The sequence below is a fragment of the Lepisma saccharinum genome, chromosome 28, assembly GCF_977018435.1.
Source record: "Lepisma saccharinum chromosome 28, izLepSacc3.1, whole genome shotgun sequence".
NCBI lineage: Eukaryota > Metazoa > Arthropoda > Insecta > Zygentoma > Lepismatidae > Lepisma > Lepisma saccharinum.
Genome location: NC_139256.1, coordinates 37,779,141 through 37,798,566, shown reverse-complemented (window position 1 = coordinate 37,798,566; position 19,426 = coordinate 37,779,141). Strand labels below are relative to the sequence as shown.

The 19,426-nt window shown below is 35.9% G+C and overlaps 1 long non-coding RNA gene across 1 annotated transcript in view; it reads left to right on the top strand.

Moving 5' to 3' along the window:
- Positions 1–1,269: 1,269 nt before the first annotated feature.
- Positions 1,270–19,426, top strand: part of LOC145980948 (uncharacterized) — a 34,946-nt gene continuing 16,789 nt past the window's right edge. Inside the window, exons 1-4 of the long non-coding RNA XR_014440898.1 lie at positions 1,270–1,370; positions 4,066–4,117; positions 7,267–7,323; positions 8,642–8,680. This is a non-coding gene — a long non-coding RNA (uncharacterized LOC145980948). The remainder of the gene's footprint in view (positions 1,371–4,065; positions 4,118–7,266; positions 7,324–8,641; positions 8,681–19,426) is intronic.

The window sequence follows — 19,426 nt, the reverse complement described above, 5'->3', positions numbered from 1 at the left end:
TAAATCAAAGTGAAATATATTATGAGAAACAGTTATATTTATTGTCAAATAAATACCTACTCCAGTACCAATGTTTTTCATTAATTCAAAGATAATAAAAGGAACAAACATCAGAATAGAATAGAATTTAGTACATTGGATATCACTCAAAAGAGTTTTGTTTTATTAATGTGAGACTTGCTATAGATGCTTATAGCACAACTGATTTATATCAGACAACAAAACACAGATATCATTCTCGAGGTTATGCAGTATATTTCTTGCTTTGGACTTTATTGTCGCCATAGCAGAGAAGGCTTGCTCGCACTAATATGAAGTTGAAAAGGGCAAAAGTGGTCCATTGTTGTCTTTACTAGATAAGGATACTCCTCAGTCAGTGCAAGCCAGAAAACAGCCACCTATGTTTAAACTTCAGAAGTTTTCTGGTATTATATTCGATCAAAATTGGTCGAAGTATTTCAAAATGGCACACGAGAAGTGATTCTTTTTTCATTATGTAGCGAGCAATTCAATCTCTGCTGATGTTTTAAAATCTTTATCTTGACTACAGTTTAATACAGAGAAACGAAACCAATGCCTGGATCACACGTAAAGCTAAAGTTTCTGCTGAAATTTCCAGTTGGACTTGGACTAGTTGTGTTGTACTACTTGCTCATCTGCTAGTTTTCGTCTCACACGATACTCGCTGCCGTACTTGTCTGTATACTTTTGTTCCCACAAGGCACTGCGCAGAGCAGATAAGTTATAAAGATGAACGAGTGACTTAAGAGGAGATGATCAACAACTGTTATTATCAAAAGCTAAAATTACAAAAATTAAAAGAAGAGCATGGCTTAGAAATTGGTTCGAAAGAAAATGTAGTTATCAAGACAGTGGCAGCGATTAGGGACATCGGGGGTAGTTGTCCCTCTCCCAGTTTTGACAACTTCCCTGGAGCACCCAGTTTTGGAATTTGAAGGCTGCCACTGTATCAAGCTATACTTAACAAGAGTTTTCATGAACGAATCGCAACATGAACACACAAGACGTTAAATTTGCTCAGGTTTTCTTACTTAATGCATTTTATCTGTTGCAAATGAACACGAACTTTTCAGACCAGCTCAATAATTAATGAATATTTAGAACCTAATCTAGTTAGAAAAATACCGTGAACTTTTTATGCTTTAAAAAGTTACTTAGAATAAATATTGTAATTTTGCATGCTATAAAACTTAAACAGCTAGAACTAAATGCAGTGAAATTATCCTGAGCGTATATAATAACAACGAGGCTTATATCAAACACGTTCTACTGAAGATTGGTGCAGACTTGTGCAGAGTTACAGGACGATCATCATGTCGAAGTTAATGTTTTCCTTCTTGATTCTGACGGTAAAGTATTGACTGATAATAATTCTTGGTCAATTGGTTAGTAAGAGGAAGCAATATTGTGAGAGCATCTATTCATATTGCACTGTTAGAATGAACATAATCTTGGGTTAATATTGTATTTCCGACCCACGAAGATTCCTTTTTCAAATAAGACTTGTTGACCAGGTCTGATTTATATTTCGTCCATTGAAAATGCAAATGTTCTATCTGCCAATTGATACAAGTCGAAATATTTGGGTTGTGGTCTATTTAGGATGTAATTGTTTCATCTCCGCTATCGTCTGATGTCTACGTGCAAGCAAAGTTAATATATTGGAAGTCTCTTTGATCCATGTGTAGAATTTATGAGCAGATACGACAATGCAAACTCCAACAGCTAATGGAACTTATGATATTTTCCTCAACCAACCACAAGCGCCATCAGGGTATGAGATAAATAACTTGCATTCTAGCCTCAGTCACTCCTGAGAGCTTTTTGGCAGTAGTAGCGCACTTTGCGATCATATAGTGGCACCAATATTCATGAAAAAACAACAATGTTTTTTTCATATGTGGCATGCCATCTCACATCTCAACTTATTAACGCTTATTGATAAGTATGAACTCTATTAATGACAAATTCGAAATATATTTAATAAAAGTATTTAACATTATATGTACTTTCATCGATTAGTAAAAACGTTTAAAGTATATAAGTACTAACATTTGTAAAATAAGGAAAAGGGGTCCAAATTGGAAAACCGGTTGCCTAATTTGGACTTACAGTTGCCCAAGTTGGACCTGAGATGTGAAACTATAATTGACAATTATTATTAACATTAGAATGAATTAAAAGTGTTTTTGCCTAAAACAATATTTTTAATACAACAATTTTCAGTATTCTTACAATGTATTTACTGAATAATAGGAAATATGAAACTTATGCTGAAACGATCGACACATGACCGTTAATGTAATGTAATATAAAGAAACACACAGCTTTAAAAGAAAAAATAGTTGTATGTACTGCTTTTTACTGATGTATTTATATTAGCATATTTTTGTTCAAACAAACAGATATTTACCTAAGTTAAAAATTTAAAACTAAATAAAATACATCTGCAACTACACTGCCAGAAAATGTCACTCGTAAACAGCAACTTCTCTACTTGCAAGACGGTCCTCAATGTAAAAACAAAATATAAACAGATGTAAAAAATCACTTTGAACTTGTAATGAACACAGCTGATTTTGAAAGAGTATAACGTATTATCAGCACTTAGAAATAATCCGCGTAAAACAGTCTACTTGCCGTGTACACAAATACTTTCTAATGCTGGGTTTCACGTTGCAGAATGAAATCACTTTTTACCGACCATTCTTTCTGGTTTGTTAAAACAGTGGGGTAATTCGCATTTCTTTGCAATACCAAAGGCTAGCGTCCGAACATCTTTGATTGTGAAACCGAAAAACCTTTCCTCGAATAACTGAATTTGGTAGACGATTTTTTTTTTCATTTCTGGAGTAAATGTTGCTTGCCTACCAAAGCACTTTATTGTATTCAAAAACGCTTTTTACTGTCAGTGTCTCTTTATTGTAGCCTTGGCCACCCTATATACGCGAGCACACTCATTGAGTTCATAGTCACCGTTTCAGTAAGCAGCTCTAACCATCTGCAAATAAATCATCTTCGTCCCATTTCCCTTACGTGCCTCATTTCGACATCTTTAAACCTAGAGAGACAGTCCTGCAATTACTTCCTGTCGAAATTTAACAAGAATTATCTTTCCTTACCTAACGTCTCCTAAAATGGACCGGTCCCATTTGGGAAACATCTGGTGGTCCAACTTAGGAAACTATTCCCTGTAAATAAAAATATGACGTTACACGAACATACGCAACTAAACCCTAGTTTTACGACATGTAGTAAGTAGATAATGGCACTTTTATAATATACTAGATGACACTTCATTACTTACCCTTACTCTATACAACAGCTTAAGATGCGAAGCACAATAATTGCAACACGAACAATGGAAACACAATAGCAGTACTCCTACTTCGTCGAACGTCTCTAGTTGACTGACTGCTAAGTCATTAGCACACAGCACTGTCGCCTACCAGTAATGCCAACTTACCTGTTTCAAATACTCGTCTACAGGCAAAAAAAAATCGGAAATATTTCCCTAATACCTTCTTATATTGCCATGACTAGATAAATATGATTCAAACTGCACAAATTACATTGCAATTTTGTCTCCCAGACCGGTACCATCTCTTAACAAGGCCAGTACATAGTTTGGTTATAGGGCGACGTCATCATTGATAGGTCATTGATCACAACACTGTATCAGCACCAACAGTCAACACCATATCTCGATATATTTTATCTGCGCACACATTTTCAAACAGTGCCAAGATACAGCACATTTAACATATTTGCGACCATGATATCGATGTGTTGCGATCCATTACCTACCAATAATGGAGTTGCATGTAAATCGTCCCTTCACCGTTGTTGCAATAAGAAGGCATTAAACATATACGACAATAGATATAGTAAGCTACTGATCATCTATCTTACGATACCTATAACAATTTCATAAACATCTTGTACTTCATTCATAGCCATACAATCAACTGAATAAATTAACTCCTTATGATAATGTTTTTTTTTTAAAAAAAGATAAACATTTTACTATTTTCTCTATTTTAGGTTTTCATGATTGGACTAAGCCATTTCTATGTTGAAGCACAAGTTGGAGGAAGTTAGTGAAACGACTCTTATTTTCATAGTTGTAATTGCTGATATCGTGTATATTTCAACTTGTTAAAAATCATTTTAAGAAATTAGTACTTTGGAATGTTATCGATTATGTAAATATTATGCACCTATTAATTGTGGTGAGTTTATTGAAAGAAGTTATTATAGCCTACACTGTAAAAATGTGATTGAAGTAATGGGTTTCTAATCAGAGCGCTGCACATCGGCCAGATTTGCTTACTACGCCCCCCTGACTGCCCAGCCAGCGAGTAAGAACTGTACTTCTGGGATTTGAACCGACTAGCATCGAAAGCTCACGGGTAACTAACTGGCAGTGACTGCAGTACCCAGCTCGCTTATCTGTAGCGAACGCTTATTCCGGTGTTGCAGAGTCTCCAGATACATGAGTCATGCAGTCAAGGTTACCCACTTTTAGATTATAACTTGTTCAAGGAGAACTTGAAAGATCATCACGTCTCTCAATTTAATATGCAGAGATTTGTTCCATGCTAGAAAATTATTGAATCACTTACACTCAGTGGCGGCGATTAGGTTCCAAAACTAGTGGAGTAAGGTGCAAAAACTGGGGGGGGGGGGGCACGGACAGTCTAATTTCCCTTCGTACATAAGGTTAGCATGCGACGGTGGAAAAAGTGGCAAAAAGGGGGCAACTACCAACCCTGGCCCCCCCTAATCACCGCCTCTCCTGACACCTGTAAAGTAATGCGAACCCATTTTCGCAAAAAGTGCCATCGTAGATATTTTTAAACATTGTGTGACAAATCGGTATTCGCTCACATTGTTGGGAATTATTTAGTTCTACAGACCACATTGGTAGTAACACGATGCAAAATATAACTGTCAGCTTGTATTTTCAGACGGGTGCAAATAGCAGGTAATGCCATTTGCACATTTGAGCAAACTATCGACGTAAAGCTGAAACCGAGAGAAGATTTACGATTTGAAGACCAGAAAAGTGACATAAAACGAACGAACACACATCTCTATTTGAAGACCTTCAAAACAAATTTGGAAAATATGTGGTAGTCGGTTTGACATAATAATGATACTAATTTGAGAAGTTACAAAAACTAACAGTTATACAACCTCAAGGAACCTGCAACTAGCATAAATTCAAAAGTCAAATATAATATGCCTTGGCAACATTGATAGTGGTGCTCTCGTCTGAGTGCAGGAACTACATTATATCTCACGTGACTTCTCACTACCTGGGTAAAGAGAAAGACCTGGTAGGCATTGAGCCTGTACATTCTTGTTCAGTGAAGCTCGCTTGCGCATTGCCGAACACTTGGCTTGACGTGCGTGTAACATATTATTGTAGACGCGACTCCTTGTGAACGGGTTTCTTCCGGGTCTCTTGTAGACCTCTGTTTCTAATACCATCAATTCCCACACCTTTACAACTACAGTAAAACATAATGACCATGACTGTTTTTAAAGTACAATGTCACTTCATAATTAACGCAATTAATGTAATTTTAATGTAGTTTTTAGAAACTTATTTATTGTGCACGCAACTGTAATCGTAGAATACAGTAAAATGTAATGGTAGAATCAGTGTTGAATCGAGTCACTATCCTGTGATTTCGATGTCAAACTTCACATGGAGGAATGTCATAGACATCAAATTGTAAAACCAAAACTAATATTTTTTTAAAAAAATTGCGCCTTATCTCTGATATGCAATGAAGTTAAGTGTAAATTCAGGAAGTCATACTAATTACCTCGGGAGAGGTAATAGTTGACATTACGCACGCTTGCGTAACTGCTAACTGACAAGCGAAGATCTGCAATATACTCAAAATATATTAGAGGAAAGAAGAAACACCCCGTAAAGCACAAGGGAGCGGAAGGCTGCCAGGCCCACGATCCCTATTTTTTCTAGACTATCAACTATTAACATTTTTTTTTTCATTAAACTGAAAGTCAGTTACATTGTTCCCTACGTTGTGTCTAATTTTCATTTATTTTTTTTATTCATAAAATCACAAACGTAAGGTTTGTGAGTGACGGTGAATAATTATGTAGTTTATTATTTTTGTTAATTATGTCTCTCTTTAACTTTTATGTAATGCAGCTCTGCATAAACAACATAGGAAGCAGTGAATCAATAGCAGAATGGTTTATTGAATTTTAGTGATAATGATGTGTGGACTCCTACACCCACACCTCCTTCCGGTGTAATTTAAAAAGTTTCATATTAGGCATCGACAAATTCAGGGTTAATATTTATTATTTACGTTTATCTTCTTTAGTTGTACACAGTTTAGTTGCGTCCTCACATGTTGAACATAAGCTGTTAAATGTTTTCAATCAATTTTTTTTAGTAATGAGAATCTTTTTTATTCATTCGAAAGCATTTATTTGAATACTTACCAATGTTTAGAAATTAGTAATGTCTACAATTACAGTGATGATGTTGACTTATTTGTAGAATGTTTTCCCAAAGACCGTACCTCTGTATCTACAAGGTAATCCCAAGTTGAACAAAATGTTTGAACAACAGACAGGATTCGTAACGGATCTTCGTCGTTCAGGTAGACCTACATTACATCTACATTGAAGAAGAAAATCCTGAGACTGTAGCTCAAGGTCTGGTACAACCACCAAGAAAATGAACGCCAAAAACTATCCGAGAGCATGACATACCCAGAACAAGACGGCAAGGGATGCAGAAAAAGTTCTCGCCTACTTTACTTCAAAACCTTTTTCACGTTAATGTTACATGAACTGAATTATAGGTCACTCTGTACTATATATATCTACGGCTCCTACGATATAGTTTTGGTAGTAAGTCAAAGTGAGTAGAGTAGTTTTTCAGAAAGCAACATATATGTACGTATATATATATATATATATATATATATATATATATATATATATATATATATGTATATGTATATATATATATATATATATATATATATATATATATATATATATATATATATATATATATATATTTAGAAATTTATATACCTTTAAATATAACACTAGGTGAAAATAACACATTTGGAGAGAGTGAAGTTTTTCCCAATAATGTCTCAGGTAACATAGTAAATCCTGTGTATGAGTAGATTAGTTTATCTTAAATATCTGATAGTATTTTACAATGTTTATTATTCTTTGTAGATATTATTATTGAAATTCAAGACCAAGATAAAAAAAGTAGAAGTTACATTGTGTCCAGTAAGTATTAATAAATGTATATTAATTTCCTTTAACTGTAAATTTAGCACCTAAAATTATATATTATACAACTATAAGAATGATCCGTTTTCATCAGTGACTTGGTTTAAAATTCACATTCATACTGAGCAAAATTACTTTAGAAAATCATAACTTTTCTATATAAATTCATATACAATTTTATTCAATGTGAAGATATTAGATATTGATAAATTCTCGATTCTGTAGTTTGTTTGAAATTTAATGGAATATGTTCCTTAAAATAAAATGGCTCACGACAAGAAATATAATACGAGTATTTTAAAGCGTTTTCATGCGTTTCGCCCTTATTAGATTCGAATAAAACATTCTAATTAATATTTTTATCCCGTATTATTTTAAAAGGCTAACCTACTTAATATTTACCACAATATATATTACAATGATTTATTTTAATCACATTCATGTAATAATTAATGATAATTAAGTCATACAAATTAATTAAGCAACAAATCAGATGTTTTATTTAACTGAATACATTTATAGTAGATAATTTTAGAAGAGCTATTGTTACAAACAATTATTAATCTAATTTTGTTGTGTCTGAAATGCATTACTAAGAATTTTTTGTTTAAAACTTGAATGTGTAACATAATATAATATATATTACATAATTCACTTGAGACATTTGTGTATTTTGTATAGGAAATAGTATGGAGGGGACTTCAGTTACTCTGCACGATGCTAATGGTATTCTTATGTAAAACTAAATTATCTTGGTTTTTGAAACCAAAATATTTATGTACTCCAAAGATATTTTTTTTATATATTTAATTTTGAGTTTTCTCAATAATTTAGAAATGCAATATATGAATATTTTTGATCAGCAAATATCACACAATTTTTAAAAACTTTAATATGATACACGTGTAGTCTGGTAACATATTCACGCGGGTGCACACACACACGCACGTACATACATGCACGTATAGATACATAAATAATAATATTATATATTATAATATAATATTATATGCTCATAAATGCATCGCATTACTATAGATTAATTATTGGCACTGGATGGAAAGAAGAACTTTATAGGCTGTAAGAATACATACTATCAGCATTTCTCATTCTCAAAAATAACAATGTAAAACATACTGGTGGGTGCCTTCAATGCCAGCACCTGCGTAGAATTTTTATAATATGAGAAATTCACCTTTCCATTTATTCACAACATGGATCCATGCGCATGGCGCTGTCAATATAATAACTTTGGTTATTTTGTGGATAAATGTCTTCGTATTTTCAGTCTTGAGACGTAAATTTTCCATTACAGGACAGCACACGAGACATAGGAATGGAGCTTTAGAGGAAGGTAAGCAACGCTTTCTTATCATATAAAGCAGCATACTTTGACTTATTTTCTTAAGATATGCAGGATGAGACTGACTTGAAATTTTGTGCTTAAAAGTTCGAGTATTTCGAAGTTCGTGAATTTTCGAGTTTCTCGTTGATAACATTAGCCGCAAAGAGCTTATATACGCTCTTTAATTAGCACTATCTTACCCGAAGAAAGGGAGCGAAAGGCTTCCAGGCCCGCCACATTTTGCTTTTCTCTATTTTCAACTGTTAACATTTTCATTAAAAAAACGAAAAAGGTGTTTCTATTGTTCGTATGTTACTCTTGTTCATAAAATCATAGGGGTAAGGATGTGTGTTTCGACATGTACTGATGTAAGTGACTGTATATAGTAAGTTATTGTCTTCTTTTAATTATGTAAAATTTTGTAATTTTTAAGTATCTGCAGCTCTGTATAAATAACAAAGGAAGCGGTGAATAAAGAAGGAAATGGTTTCTTGAATTTTAGCAATAAATAATGTGCAAACTCCTTCAACCCTCCACCCCTCCCCTCGCGTGTCAGTTAAGTAAGTTTCTTGTTAGGCATGGATAAGGCGGGATTAATATTTATTATTAATGTTTATCTTCTTTAGTTCTACACAGCTTAGTTGCGTCATGAGATACTAAACATAACCTACATAAAATGCTGTCAGACAATTTTTAAGTAATGAAAATATTTTTTATTCATTGAGAAAGATTTATTAAAGTATTTACCAAAATTTTGAGATTAGTATTTAGCATTTAGTAATGACTGTCCTCCTCCGTAGCCGAGCGGGTTAAGGCGTTTACTCGTCTTGAGATCGTTCGCTGCGGGACGGCGTAGGTTCGAATCCGGCTCTGGTCGGAATTTATTCGGCCTACGTATAGGGCCGGTGGCAACCCACCATCGTGAGGAAATTGGGAAGCTCCGAGTGAGTGAGCGTACCCGGTCAAGAAGACCTACAATAACGGCTGGGGGTTCGTCGGGCTGATCACCCGTCACTCCAATACTGGTCTAAGACCTCCACGCTATAAACAGGTGACGGAGGAACAGTGTGGGAGGGAGACCAGCAGTCGGTAGGTAAGCCAAGGCCCTACAAAGGGCTGTAGCGCTGTGGGTTTAGTTAATGACTACAATTACAGTAAATTACAATAAATTGACTAATTTGTGGAATGTTTTCCCGAAGAACCTAACTCTTTATCTGCAAGGTAATCCCAAGTTAGTAGTATGAAAGTATATAATATAAGGACAAAAATTGTACAAAAGAAGAGGTTATTTGATTAAACAGCCCGATTTGCCTACACTTAAAACTATGCCAAGATGCCCTTATTCCATGGCCGTATTTAAGGGGGGGGGTTCTTAGGGTTCAAACCCCCCCCCGAAACGTCTGACATGTTAGATTTATACAGGTTGAGAATTCAAAGTCGAAAACTTATTCACAGCTCTACCTAGGTACAAAAATGCAACAGGAAGACAATGTGGAGAGAAATCCGCCTTGGGACAATTTAGTCAGAATTTTCAAACAGTTGGAATTCCTGAAACTTGAGGAAAACAGGTTCTATTTATGTCCATAACCCACCCGCGACCCTTAAACTTTCACTTGACCGTTCTCATTTCAGTGTTGTTTCTGGTTGGAACTCAAAATTTCCCCTTTTAACTTTTAAATTCCCTGGGCTGTTAGATAAGGTGTTTAACCCCCCTCCCCTTTCATTTCTATAATTATAATATTCAAATATCGTCTTTAAGTTTAAGATAGATATACAAAAGAAAAAGTTTAATGTTTTCATTTCCCAGTTTATTGCATATTTTTATACGTTTTTTTCCGTCTTTCCTATTTATCCCCCCCCCCTGCAAAATCCCTTGTTTGAACAATTTCCCTACTGGGAATATTACTGCACCATGCGCGAGATGCGTCTGCATCGTGACAAATGAATGGATCGCTTAAGGTTGAATTTAGATTTGACTGTCAAACAATCATGACTCTTATAGTCCAGTCGTTGTCCTAGCCAATAGCCTCCAGTCTCAAATTTGTCATTGCTGGATGGAAGTATCTTTGTCCTTTTAGATCGCGTCCTTGTGGTGTGATACGAGTGTGTTTCTTGTGCCGGAGTTTTAGTGCTTTGCGAACCCAAAAATGAAACGCGGTGCAGATGGGAGAAGCGGACAACTCTCGATTGGGATGTTTTTCAAGAAAAAACCTAAAAGTGAAAACGGATGTAACAGTGGTGACACTTCTAATGATGACTTAGCCGCGAAATCAACGGATGACAAGCAAAATGATATTATCACAAATGCATCAGCCGATTTGTTGGTAACTAATAGTGATAGTTCTTTCTGTGAAAATGATATTGGCCTTTACCTTAATGTAGCAAATCTCAACAATCTGAAAAAAGAACAACTTTTGAAGAATCCGTGGGTTCCTTCTTCAACATATGCTTTCCCACGCAGAACTGCACGAAATCTAAGATTTCAGCTAACGTGGTTGGAAAAGTTTCCGTGGCTAGCCTATTCCAGTAAACTGGAAGGCGCATTGTGCAAAGTGTGCGTACTGTTTTCTCGAGGGGAGGAAGGGGGTAAAGGGGGGCATCAACATTTAGGGGCTCTTGTTACCAAAGAGCACTGCAATTTAAAAAATGCTTTGGAAGATTTTGCAAACCATGCGAATACGTCATACCATAAACGGTGTTTAGAGCTAGCCGAGAATTTCATAAAAGTGACTGAAGGGAAAAGTAATAAGATAGTGGACCAATTGTGCAGCGAGCGAGCTAAACAAGGAGCTGAAAATCGCGAGAAACTGCGCTCCATTATAGAAACAATTATTCTCTGCGGTCGTCAAGAAATTGCCCTTCGCGGAACGGATGACTTTGGAAACGTGATGAAGTCTGAGGAGGCTGAAACAAACGACGGTAATTTCCGTGCCTTACTACGGTTCCGTGTAAGTGCAGGTGACGTTGTGCTTCAGAAACATTTGGAATCGGGTGCGCTCAATTCAAAGTACACAAGCCCTACCATTCAGAACGAGTTAATTACAATTTGTGGTGACATAATTAAGAAAGAGATAGTGGAGAAAGTGAATGCTGCCGAGTGTTTCTCTGTGATGGCAGACGAAACTACAGACATTTCTCGAATAGAACAGGTATCTGTGTGTGTGCGTTATGTAGATGTGAAGGAAGGTAAAATTCGCGAAGACTTTCTTGAATTTGTTCCAGCAGTCGACCTTACAGGCAAGGGCTTGGCCACGCTGCTTTCTGCAACCTTAAAAAGAAATAACATAAACTGTCATTTCTTGGTTGGACAGGGATATGACGGAGCGTCAGCCATGAGCGGTTACCTGCATGGTGTTAATGAATATATTAGGAAGGACCACCCCATGGCTCTTTACGTCCATTGTAGTGCTCATTCCTTGAACCTTGCTTTGGCAAATTCGTGTACTCTATCGTCCATACGCAATTGCCTAGGAAGCATTCAGTCTGTTGCAAATTTCTTCCGTTCGTCTGCTCAAAGAAACGAAGTTCTGAAAACGGCAATAAAAGAAAACCTACCAGAATGTCAACATGCAACTCTGTTAGGTCTTTGTGAAACAAGATGGGTCCATAAGCACGAGAGTGTTATCAGATTTAAAGAGTTGTACCCAGCTGTAGTGAATGCACTGGAGTTGCTAGAATCGTCTGCAAACAAAGAGACTGCTCAAAAGGCATGCCAATTGTTAAGTGCCATTGAAGGAGCTAAATTCGTAGTCCCCCTCCTGATTTTAGAAAACATATTTTCTTACACCCTAACTTTATGTAGACAACTCCAGGCTGTAAATGCAGACTTAGCAGAAGCTTGCAACCATGTGGACCATGTTATCAATACTTTAAATGCCATGCGCGAAAATGTAGAAGAAGAATTCAAGAAGATTTTCGCCTATGCCACTTACATGGTTACTGAAAACGGTGGCCATATGGATTTTCCCAGGATCGTGAAAAGACAAGCCCATCGAGACAATATCCCGTCTATGACCTGTGAGGAGTATTATAAGTTGAATGTTTTTCTTCCATTTCTAAACCATATTATAACACAGCTTAGTGACAGATTCCAACGCCACAGGACACTGATCTCTTCTTTGCAAAATGTTATTCCAAGTAAATGTGTTACAGCCAATAGTGAAGACCTGAAGGAATGTGTAGACTTTTATAAAAACTGCCTTCCTGAGCCCAGTATTGCCCACGCTGAATTTGCGGTGTGGAAATCAAAATGGGAGAAGCACAACACACCACCCAAGTCTGCTGTAGAAGGATTTGTGCAGTGCAATTCTTCATTATTTCCGAACATAAGTAAACTTCTACAGATACTGGCTACATTGCCAGTTTCAACTTCTTCACCGGAAAGAACATTTTCATCACTCGGACGACTGAAGACTTACCTTCGAAATTCCACCAGTGAAAATCGACTCAACGGTCTGGCATTGATGTCTGTTCATCGCAACATGAAGATAAACCCTGAGGATGTGCTCGACCAGTTTTCAAAGCGTTCTCGGCGTTTTGTATTGTAGCTTCCATTTCGGTGAGTTGTTTCCCTTTATTATTATTATTATTATTATTATTATCATCATCATCATCACCATTATCATCACCACGATGATCATTATTGTAGGAGAAAAGTTTGAATTTGAATTTTGTATGTGTCACATTTTAAATATTATTGCTGCCACATATTCTTCATTTCTTTATTCACTAATTCTTTTCGTTGTTGCGAGAACATCATTGAAGCATTAAGTAGACGTTTTCTGTATTTTCAAAAAAATTACTGCATATAAGTTTCTATTTTAGTTATTTTATGTCGATTTTCTACATTGTGGGTTAACCGCGACGATGAGGATGTACCTACCCATGCTTGACCAGAGTTCGAACCTGGAACCCTCTAACTTCGTACTTTACTCTTACTATTCCCGCAGGGCAGCTAGTGTAGTATTTATATTTAACCATTTTTTCGTGCCATGAAACATATATTATTTAGTGACTGCATGTAATACTATTAACTATATGATCAATTATGGTTGAACCCCCCCCGAAATATTTTTCTGTCTACGGCCATGCCTTATTCCCCATTTCTTCAAGTGTGATATGCTCTCAATCCCAAGAATCTTGAATCCTAGTGTAGAAAAGAAGAACCCTCAATAGACAGATTTGCCCACACTTAAAACTATGTCAAGAGGGGGCATATAGCCCAATCGGCCATGTGTGTACATATTTAAATCTAAAGAATTTTGAATTCTAGTGTAGAAAAGAAGAACCCCCCTCAGACAGATTTGCCCATGTGTGTAAAAGCTACATCTCTCAGTTTGTTGTCCATAAACTTGTCAAAAATATGCCCCCCTTGATATTGTTTTGACTATACTTAAAACTAGGGCAAAAATGCTTATATTCTCATCCTCTACAACTTACAGATCAATACAATAGGACAAGGGCAGGCAAGCAAATTGGTTTCATGTTTTTTCTAATCTTTGATCAGTTTCATGTCCCGGCCAGCAATAAATTATGCACGCCTGGGAGATTTTATATGCTTGCATGCATGAGATAAAATCTACACTGTGCCCTTTCAGGGAAAATTCCCCATACATGCCATCATGTCATTGACTCCAAGGGAAATTCTTAGTAAAAAGAACATTGGCCTCTTGCATGTTGTCATATATGCCTGAATTGGATTCAGGTTTTGCCTTGTTCTGATAATATATACCCGAGTGAGACTTACAGAATATTCATTGCACAGTTCAAAGTCCAACTTTGAATTGTATTTAGCTGATATAGAGCTCATAACTCCTGGGTTCTGATGCTCAATAGAATATGGACATAGTCCCATGGCTTATTGCCTTGTAAACAAGAGCTCTGGGTTTGAGTCCTGGTAAAATGTGAGGCCTCCCCTGATTGCAAGGTGTTAATATTGTTGCCTTGTAAACAAGAGCTCTGGGTTTGAGTCCTGGTAAAATGTGAGGCCTCCCCTGATGGCAAAGTGTTAATATTGTTGCCTTGTAAACAAGAGCTCTGGGTTTGAGTCCTGGTAAAATGTGAGGCCTCCCCTGATGGCAAAGTGTTAATATTGTTGCCTTGTAAACAAGAGCTCTGGGTTTGAGTCCTGGTAAAATGTGAGGCCTCCCCTGATGGCAAAGTGTTAATATTGTTGCCTTGTAAACAAGAGCTCTGGGTTTGAGTCCTGATAAAATGTGAAAGATTGAAATACATGTGGCAAAATAATATCTCCACAAGTGAGATTTTGAGAATATTCACTGCTAGTTGATATACAACTGATAGCTCCCAGATCTGAAACCTGGTAAAGTGTGTTATACAACAGCATAATAGAGCAAAATTATTTTATATTGGGGATCACCAGAGCCTAGTTATTGCTGTTGTTTGGGTATAAAAGCATCAGCTCAGCCACTAACTGCTGTTATAATTGTTTTGGCATATTGTCCATAGTTCTGTTTTTTTGGACCAAGAAATTTTATATAAATAAACAATAAAAATGCCAAATCAAAAATATTGCAATCAATGCAATAAAAATATATCTAGTTCTAATTGGTCTAGGCACCGGCATATTTGTGACTCTATGAAATGCAGAAAGGCCACAAAAATGTGTCCAAGATGCCATAAAATATTAAGCAAGGCATATTACAAAAGGCATAAGTGTACTTGTTATGTACAGTCATCAATATTGCCCTCATAACCATCTACATCTGGTCTGAAAAGGAAGCATGAAGCACCTGTTAATGCTAGAGCAGCAAAGCAGCCACGCTATGCACCACCTATCCATAGCAGTTTTGCTGGCCAATTAAGGGATCACTGTTTTAAATCAGAGCCAAGATGTGACATTAAGAATTTTTTGAACAGTATAAATCCTGATGTGCAGGCAATTCTAAATGCACAAAATGGCTCTTATAAGCTGTCTCTCAAATTGTTTACACAATATAAGAAGCCAAATGGCACAAAATTTACACAGCCCCACATAACAGAAACTGTACCGGTATATTCAAATGCAAATTCAGACAAAATAATAAGCAGTTTGATAGAGCAATTGAATATTAAACACTCTGAATTTGCTGGAAAAGAGTCAGGATGGAGCCTATGCGGATCTCCACACAAGTTATATGTTAATATTTCTGAATTCAGCCCATTACAAGGATCTACATATCTGCCATTACCTGCCAATATTAAAAACAAAAGAGCCGTGGTTAACATAAAAAATAATGATAAGAAATGTTTTCTGTGGTGTATTTTAGCTGCTTTGTATCCAGTTTTAGATCATCCTGAGAGAATAACTTATTATAAACAATATGAACACAATTTTGATGAAGCAATGGAGGGCTTAGAATATCCAATGTCAGTTCAGAATATTGATAAATTTGAAAAAAAGGCCAGGGATATCAATGGTAAACAATTATCTATTAATGTTTTTATTTGTTCTACTGGCCGTGGCAATTGCTTGATAGCACCTCTCAGAATCAGTACACTTGATGATGATTCTGCTGTTCCGATTGATCTGCTCTTAATTGAAGGGGATGATACATATCATTACACTCTGATACATAATCTTGAAGCTTTAGTCAGAAAACAATTAGACAAATCTAAGACAATATTCAAGTTGTGCAGAAGATGTTTGACTGTATTTGATGGTAAAAAATTAATAAATGGGGTTTGTAAAGTGAATACAGAAATTGCTAAAAACAAGTTAATTGAGCATCTGAAATACTGTGGCAATCATAAAACTGTTCATATGCTTATGCCTAATCCAAGTGAAAATGCCAAATTCAAAAAATTTGAAGCCTTGTTGGAACACCCAGCATATATAGTCTGTGATTTTGAATCAAACCTCAAACCCCTTGCATTCTGCAGCCCAGATCCTGATGAATCTTCAAGTACATCATACCAGCTACATGAACCTTCTAGTTTTTATTATGTAATTGTACAGGATGGTGTTGTTAGTAAAGAATATTTATACATGGGAGCAGATGCCATCAAAGAATTTGCACATAGAATAGAAAATGAGTGCCATGACATAGCATCTAATGTCTTATTAAAATCAAAACCCATGTTGCCTTTAACAGAGGAACAGATTGAAGATTTCAACAATGCAGAAAAATGCCCGGTATGTGATTCTGAATTTTCAGATATAAATATCAAGGTGAAACACCATTCTCATACAGATGGTAAATTCAAAATGGCTCTGTGTAATAGCTGTAATATTAAGATCCAGAGACCAAAATTTGTCCCTATATTTTGCCATGGTGCATCCAATTATGATTTCCATCATCTGATCAGGTACGAGGGGTTTAACAAGCAGAATTTAAATATTTTAGCTGAAAATAATGAAAAATATATTGCTATTAGCAAAATAATTAAAGTTAATGGTGTTCCTATTCACTTAAGATTTCTTGATTCATACAGAATTATGTCTGCTAGCCTGGCTACACTGGCCACTCAATTATCTGATGATCAATTCAAAATCACATGTGCTTTGTTTCCAAATCAGGACCTGAAATTAATTAGGCGGAAGGGTGTATATCCATATGACTATGTTACAGATTTTTCTAAATTTGATGAGTGTTCTCTGCCACCACAACAAGAGATTTACAGCAAAATCAGAGCATCTGGAATCACTGATGATGATTATCACCATGCCCAGTTGATGTGGAACAATTTAAAATGCCAGACATTTGGTGATTATCACAAGGCTTATTTAAAACTTGATGTCACTCTCTTAGCTGATATACGGCAGGCATTCAGAAAATCTTCCATGAAAAATTATAAGCTGGATCCAATGTATTTCTACAGTGCTCCGGGCCTAGCATGGTCTGCAATGTTTTTAAACACTAAAATGCAATTGGATCTGATCCAGGATCAAGACATGTATCTGTTTATGGAACAATGTATAAGAGGGGGCATGGTGCAATGTTCTCAGAGATATGCCAGAGCAAATAACAAGTATATTTCCGATTATGATCCAGCACTGCCATCAAATTATATACTGTATGTAGATGCCAACAGCCTCTATGGTTATGCTATGATGGATAAATTGCCATATGCAGGGCTTGAGTGGGTTGAAGATTTCAATATTGAAGATCTTAAGGATTTTGATGACAGTAACTATGGCCTGTTGACATAGTTACTATGGTTGATCTGACAATTCCTGATAATTTACACAACACATTTTCTGATCTGCCCCCAATTCCTGAGGTTGAGTGCTCACCTGGCTCTAAACAGAAGAAATTGATGATGACTCTAGAGCCAAAACAGGATTATGTCATATATTACAAAAACCTCCAGTTCCTGATGAAACATGGTGTTCAAGTGACCAAAATTGGCAAAGTTTTGAGGTTCAGGCACTCAAGATGGTTGAAACCATATATTGATACAAACACAGAGCTTCGAACATCTGCAATGAGTCAATTTGATAAAACTTTGTTTAAATTGATGGTCAATTCTGTGTATGGCAAAACAATAGAAAATGTCAGAAAACATATTGATGTTAAAATAATTACTGACCCCAGCCGGAGCAAAAAATTGACTGCAAAGCCTAATTTCAACTATAGAAGAATTTATGATGAAAATATGGCACTTTTTAATATGAAAAAAAACAAAGATTAAGTTTGATAAGCCTATTTATGTAGGGGCTGTAATATTGGAATTGGCCAAATTACACATGCTGGAGCTCTATTATAATGTGTTGAAGCCCTTTTATGGTGATTGTCTAAAACTGATGTACATGGACACAGATAGTTTTATTCTTGATATTCAAACAGAAGATGTTTATAAAGATATGTCACAGCCTGCATTGCTTGAATATTTTGATACCAGTGAACATACAAAGATTCAACCCCACAACAAAAAGGTGCCTGGCAAGTTAAAAGATGAGACACTTGGTGATGTTATTGTGGCATTTGCTGGGTTAATTGCCAAGATGTACAGCTTTGAAACATGTAGTGGTGCTGTTGCAAAAAAAGCCAAGGGCATTGGCAGAGTAATTGTTGACAAAGATCTTGAATTTGAAGATTACAAAAATTGTCTCAAATCATGTAGCACAATCAGAACATCAGAAAATAGAATTCAGAGTGTGGATCACTTGTTGACTGCAAATATTGTAAGAAAAGTGGCTCTGGACCCACATGATGATAAGAGATGCATTTTGTCATGTGGCATACATACTCTACCTTGGGGTCATTGTGATTTGAAAAATGGGAATCAATGCCGAATTACAGAGCATGATTTGAAATAAATAAACATGCCTATGAACCTATTTGGGTTCAAAAAACAGGCTATTATGGACCTGCCAACACCACAACCCTCTTCTCATATAATATCTAAACTAAGTTCTTTGTTAATTATTCATCTGAACAGCATACTTACAGATGTTGATGATGAAACAGGTAAAACATTGTACATATTTAACAATAATTTAAATCATTACCAATTACCTGTAGGTGGTCAATTACAATTTATTACAACCCCCGAGGGTAACGTCAAGATTTCAATAGGGAGAAATATTTATAGAATTAAGCACTCAAACATGATTTCTGGCACTGTATATACTGTTTCTGCTGGTGACTGCTTATATATTGAGGTCCCGGGATCCTATGACAAGCTTATCCCTTTTATATAGAATTAAGAATTAGATATTCAATAATAAATAACCACTAAATCAAAATGCCTAATGATATATTTGGCCATACAAGACATGAAGATCACAGTGATGAGATTCTGATGCTTGAT